Genomic DNA, 6000 nt, shown 5'->3' with positions numbered 1-6000 from the left:
TTACACTCTTTCGTGATGAAAACACACAAGAAACTGGGAATAAAAGGGAACTTCTGAACTTGCTAAAGGGCATCTCCAAAACCTCACAGCTAGTATCATACTTAACAATAAAAACTAAATGCTTTCCCCCTAAGATCAAGACAAGGATATCTCTCCACTCTATGCTCTCACCACTTCTATGCAGTATTGTACTAGAAGTTGTAGCCAGAGCAATTAGGCAAGAAAATTAAATATAAGGCATCCATATTGGAAAGGAAAAAGTAAGACTCTCTCTATTTATAGATGACATAATCTTGTATATAGAAAATCCTAAGGAATATGCTAAAAAAATCTAATAAATAATAATAAATTACTGCACACAGCAAAGGCTCAGGCCCCTGACACAAGCTCCCCAGTGCTGCAAAGACCTAACCAAAGGGCTAGAATAAAAGACAACTATTTAACACCTGATGCTCCATGACAGCTGGGTTTTCCCCAGTTCTGTTCCAGTCGACCTTGGGTCCCAGCATGTAGGCAAGCACTTCTCATCATGGTGACCTACTTGTTGGGAATGCAAAAGGCTGTCTGCTCCTGGCCTTGAGTCAGCTCCCGGGAGCTCTGACACATTCCTGCCCCAGACTGATCCCACCCCAGCATTGACCTCCTGAAGGCCTGGTGGTGAGGGGACAAGCCTGCTGCTTACTCCTGTGTGGCTGTGTTGGCGGGGCCACCTGAGCACATGAGTGAACTTTGTCCCACCTCTCTGTCTGCCACTTGATGTAGATACCAGATGTTTTATCTTAGTAGAAACTCTCTTGGGAAGAGTGAGTCCATGTGTAAGGAGCATGTGTGCATCTCTGGGGGTTTGTATGTGGTGTGCATGGGTATGGATGTAGGCCCACAAAGCTATGTGTGTGTGTGGTTTTTTGTGTGTGTAAAAGTGTGCATACCCACTTTAGTGTACCTGAAGGTTTACCATAGATGTTGGTCGCAGGTGTGCACGTGGCCAAGCCCGCAAGTATATTTCAAGTCTGGGTGTGTGTTTGGTGTGGAAGTGTGTGTATGTGACTGGATGTGAAAGTGTGTTCAAGAAGAGGAGAGACTCTCGCCTGTCCACTGTGCCACATATCTGGGCTTGGATGCAGAAAAACGTCAGATGGAACCTTCCCTGCAGTCATGGCCCTGCACCTATGTGCACAGGAATGGGGCTCAAATCACCTCCTGAGCTGGAAGCACCTCCTCTGTGCAAAGCTGGAGGTGGATGCACTGAGAAGGGAGGCCCTGCCTTAGCTTGAGATGGATGCTCCGAGGGGGTGTGGATCACCCCAGGCCCACCCTGGGGGAAGAGCCACCCCAGGGAGCTGCAGACCCTGCAGGATTCAGAAAGGTCGTCCTGGGGGATCCCCATTTCTTCCCCCCTTACAATGCTCCCTCACTTCCTGCTGCCCTGCCCCTTTCCCTCAAGAAGGCTTCAACCAAAGTCCAATCTTCATACACATGTGTGACTTTCTCTGTTACCTCCTTCAAATCTTTGCTCAAATGTCACCTTCTCAATAACCACCCCTTTAAAACTGCAACTCTCCCCTTAGCCCCGCTGCCTTACTTTCAACTCCTCATGTCTCTTACACTCGTGTTTCTCCCAAAGCTCTTTTCATCTTCTCACACAATGTGGACCAGCAGCAGGAGAGGACGTGAGTGTAGAAATGGAGAGTAAGCATTTAGAAACTTCTGTACTACAGTACCTATAGATACTTCAGCATCTATGGCAATTCGACATTGCCCTGAAATCCAAATGCAGACTGGAAAAAAATAAACTGGCTTTTTGCCACAGAGGGTTTAAGAATCATTGTTCTAATACACCTATAAAATTAATTCAGTTTCCTGTTTTTCTCCCCACCATCCCACTGCTGCTTGAATGCAAGCTCCACAGGGCAGGGATTTTGTCTGCTCTGTTCCCCATGTTCTCCTAGGACTAGAATAGCCTGGCACATAGTGGGGACTTAATTGATATTTGTTGAATACACAAACTGGCAGAGATGGTCTGAGAGGGTGAAGCATCATCAGCTCGACATGGGGTAGGAGGGCAGCAAATGCTCCCTGAGCCCCTTCCTTCCTGGTCTGGCTGTGGGCACAGGGCTCTGGTCTGAAGCCTTGTGAGTTGTTCTTGGGACTCAAGTATCATAGGGCATGGCTGGGAACTGTCATCCTGATACAAAGAATTCCACGTTGCCCCTACCCAGAGGGAGCCCGGGGCTGGCAGGGGCAGGTGGGAGCGGCTGTCTTGGAGGCGGAGGGAGTTTGGTTCTACCAGCTATTCCCATGGCTGGGGCTGGCCGGGGCCCATGTGGCCTGCAGTGCCTGGGCCTGCCTCACGGGCCAGCCATCCTGCAGGGCCGGTTCTGGGCTCACACACCCACGGCCACCTGCTCAGCTACTCCCCTCCACCTCTGCCCAAGCCCTTGGGCTCAACCTCTCCTTCTCTGACCCCAAGATTCCACCCGTAGAATCTCTTTCGTCCTCCCTTAGCTCCAGAATGGTGGGGGTTTGGCTAAGGAGAGGGCATCGGCCCTCTGGCCAAAACATCCTAAGAAGCTACTGTCCAGGAAGTGCTCAGGGCCACTTGTGACCTCAGCATGGGGACAGGAGGAACCTCTGCGTGATTGAAATTATATATTCTTTTTTTTTTTTTTTTTTGTGGTACGCGGGCCTCTTACTGTTGTGGCCTCTCCCGCTGCGGAGCACAGGCTCTGGACGCGCAGGCTCAGCGGCCATGGCTCACGGGCCAAGCCGCTCTGTGGCATGTGGGATCTTCCCGGACCGGGGCACGAACCCATGTCCCCTTCATTGGCACGCGGACTCTCAACCACTGCGCCACCAGGGAAGCCCTAGTCAACACTTTTGACCACCCCTGTGCTTGGCTCAGGATGGGGTATAACAGTAAAAGAGATGGTGGGAACATAAAGGTGTTTGGACACACAATTTGCCTTATTCATCACTGTACCCTCAGTGCCTGCCCCAGTGCTGGGAACATGGTGGGCACTCAATAAGCATCTGTAACACAAATGAATGAAGGAATGAATGAATGAAGAGATAGCCCAGTCACTTACAGAGAAATAGGATGGAGTAAAGAGAAGTCAGTCTTGCTGAGTCAGAGAACCCAAGCCTTAGAGAAGAGCTTCTGGGAAGGAGGGCTGTTTTTCTTTATTTTATTTTTCATTTATTTATTTATTTATATGATCACCTCCTTCTTTTCTTTCTCTCTCTCTTTCTCTCTTGGCTGTGTTGGGTATTCGTTGCTGCACGCTGGCTTTCTCTAGTTGCGGTGAGCCGTGGCTACTCTTCGTTGCCGTGAACGGACTTCTCATTGCGGTGGCTTCTCTAGTTGAGGAGCACAGGCTCTAAAGCGCAGGCTCAGTAGTTGTGGCTCACGGGCTTCGTTGCTCCGTGACATGTGGGATCTTCCTGGACCAGGGATTGAACCTGTGTCCACTGCATTGGCAGGTGGATTCTTAACCAGTGCGCCACCAGGGAAGTCCCAAGGGAAGTCCCTTTATTTTAAATTAAAGAAGGTTGCTGTAGTTTTCAGGGTGAACCTCGGCTGTGGCTTCCTCAGTTAATCACTCCATGGTTGTGATTTTGGTATTTTTGCCGCTGATGCAACTCGCTGTGAGGATTTCCACAGCACATTGTGTTGAGCAAGCAAAAGCTGTAGAGGAGAAATGGGGCAGGGCCTCCTGGAGCTGGAAAAGAAGGCCAATTGATGCAAGAAGAGGCAAAGCAGTGCAGGGAACTGTCCACATTGTTGCTCAGCCACACCTGGAATGTGGCCGCAGGTAGGAGTCTTTGGACTCTCAAGAGGCATTTATCTGAGAACAGCTTGTGACATTTGGCCAGCTCAGAATCAAAAGCGGACAGACAGGCCCTGCCACCATCAAGTTGGCATGGCTCTCCAGGGTACCTGGGGAGCTGACTGTCAGATGTCTGTGTGTCCCCGCACCCACCCCAACCCCATGGCCCCACCAAACTCTGGCTAGGGGGCTGGAGTTTTGCTCGGTGGGTGAGAGCAGGGGTGGACATGGGCCAGCCACGGGTCTGGTCCTCTGCAAGGCCTATTGTCTGGGCTCTGCGGCGACATCTCTCCACCAGACTCCAGGCCTCCTGGTTGTAGGCACCTCTGCCCCAGGGGAAAGAGCTGGGTACCCCAGGTGGGTACCCAGAAGTAGCCACTCCTTGTGTCCTGGGTTGGAGTAACTGCAGCTTCCTTGATCCCCAGCTCCAAGTCTCATCGGAGAGAAACAAGGATGAGCCCAAATTGAATCATGGTGCCTCCCAGGGCACCGTTCGTTTGGACACTTGATGTCGGAAGCCCAGATGCAGACTGACTGAGAGGTTAATGAAGCTTATACCTTAAGGCGCTCCTTTAAACAAGCCCCTTCCAAGACTCTAGACCTCCTTTTGTATTTGCCATTTTGCATTCTTCTTCTTCAAGGGGGACCCCTCAAATGATATAAACTTCAGGTCCCACAAAACTGAACCCACCCCTTGACTCTGTAAAATCTTGAGCAGACAGTGGGTGCCTGGTGGCTCAGCGCTTGTGGGCCTCTTGCCTGAATCTCAGACCAGGACTTCTGCCCCAGCAGCCTGAGGGTCAGATGGCGGAGGGCTCCAGCTCAGAGCAGGCAGTGTCCTCTTTGTGGCCCAGGGTGGGTGTGCTGGAACTGTCAGGCAGGCCCAGTAGAAGGAGACCATCAGCTCTAGGAAGATCAAAGCTTCATCCTGAGAAGAAGGAGCCGACAAGTGTGAATGCACCAGATCGAATAGCACTTCTAATTATGTCCATATGGCCTACTGGCGGGGCGTTTGGTGCTAACCCATGGTTGACCGCCGGCTTAAAATGGATGCTGTGATATAAAATACCCTGAACTGTACACTTTAAAAGGGTGGATTTTATGGTATGTGAATTACATCTCAATAAAAAAAGAAAAAAAAAAAGAAGGCTGAGATCTGGGTTGCTGTGGAGCTGGGTTGCTGGGTCCCAGCTTGGACCTAGACGTGGCGGGCCCATGAAGGCATTGCCTGGTGCCGGGGCTTCTGGGCTGCTTCTTGAGGCATCGGTCACACACAGGGACCAGTGTTCAGGGACTACTATGTCCTGGCCGGGTCCTCACTGAGCTAGGAGACAAGACGGTGGCACTGCACACAAGGTTCCTGTCCAGCTCAGGTTCCCGGGGCCCGTGGAGGGGCTTCAGCCACTCCTGGGCTACTGGGCCCCACTTTGCTGCCTGCATCTTGGCATTTTTCACCAAACCCTCTGAGCCTGGTACCTGCTCTGCTGGGGCCAGGGGAAGAGTTAACCATTAACCTGGAGGTGAGAGAGAGGAAAGGGCTGGGACAGCGCCCACTGGTTGCCTTCCCGCCCTCTGGGGCAGTGGGGCCCCCTCCTGAGCCGCACTCCCAGCCCTGTTAGCGGAGGCACTGGGTGTGGGCAGGGCAGGCAGAGCAGAGCTGTCCCTCACAGAGGAACTGGGCCTCCAAGCACCCGGCAGAGCCACCTGTGGGACCCAGGGACTGGCCCTCTCGTGGCCCAGGCCCCCTCACCGCGGGTTCCCGGGTACATGGGCAGACACTCCCCTCCCCAGGGCCAGCCCCCAGCACGCCCCCAGCCCAGAGCTTTGTTAGTTAGACTGCACGTCAAATGGCACTGAGAAGCCTACTCAACCCCTTTTCTGAGAGGACATGGCCCCTCATACTCACTGGTGACCCTGTCGCTAGACGCTGTGGTGACCCGGCAAGGACACCAGCCAGAAGATATCGGTGCCCCTCCAGTCCTTCTCTGTGGGGCACACTCAGGCACACACGTGCACATACACATACACAAATGCACATGCACGTGTGTGTGCTGTGCACACTGGTTTCTTCTACCCCCTGGCCTGTGCCAAGGAAATATTAAAGTGACTCTTCATGGACTGGCTCCTGCCAAAGGCACAGATGCTTTGCAAGCCTCCGGCCCAGGTCCTGGGG

Source organism: Globicephala melas, chromosome 4, assembly GCF_963455315.2.
Source record: "Globicephala melas chromosome 4, mGloMel1.2, whole genome shotgun sequence".
Classification (NCBI taxonomy): domain Eukaryota; kingdom Metazoa; phylum Chordata; class Mammalia; order Artiodactyla; family Delphinidae; genus Globicephala; species Globicephala melas.
This window is presented reverse-complemented; position numbering follows the sequence as displayed.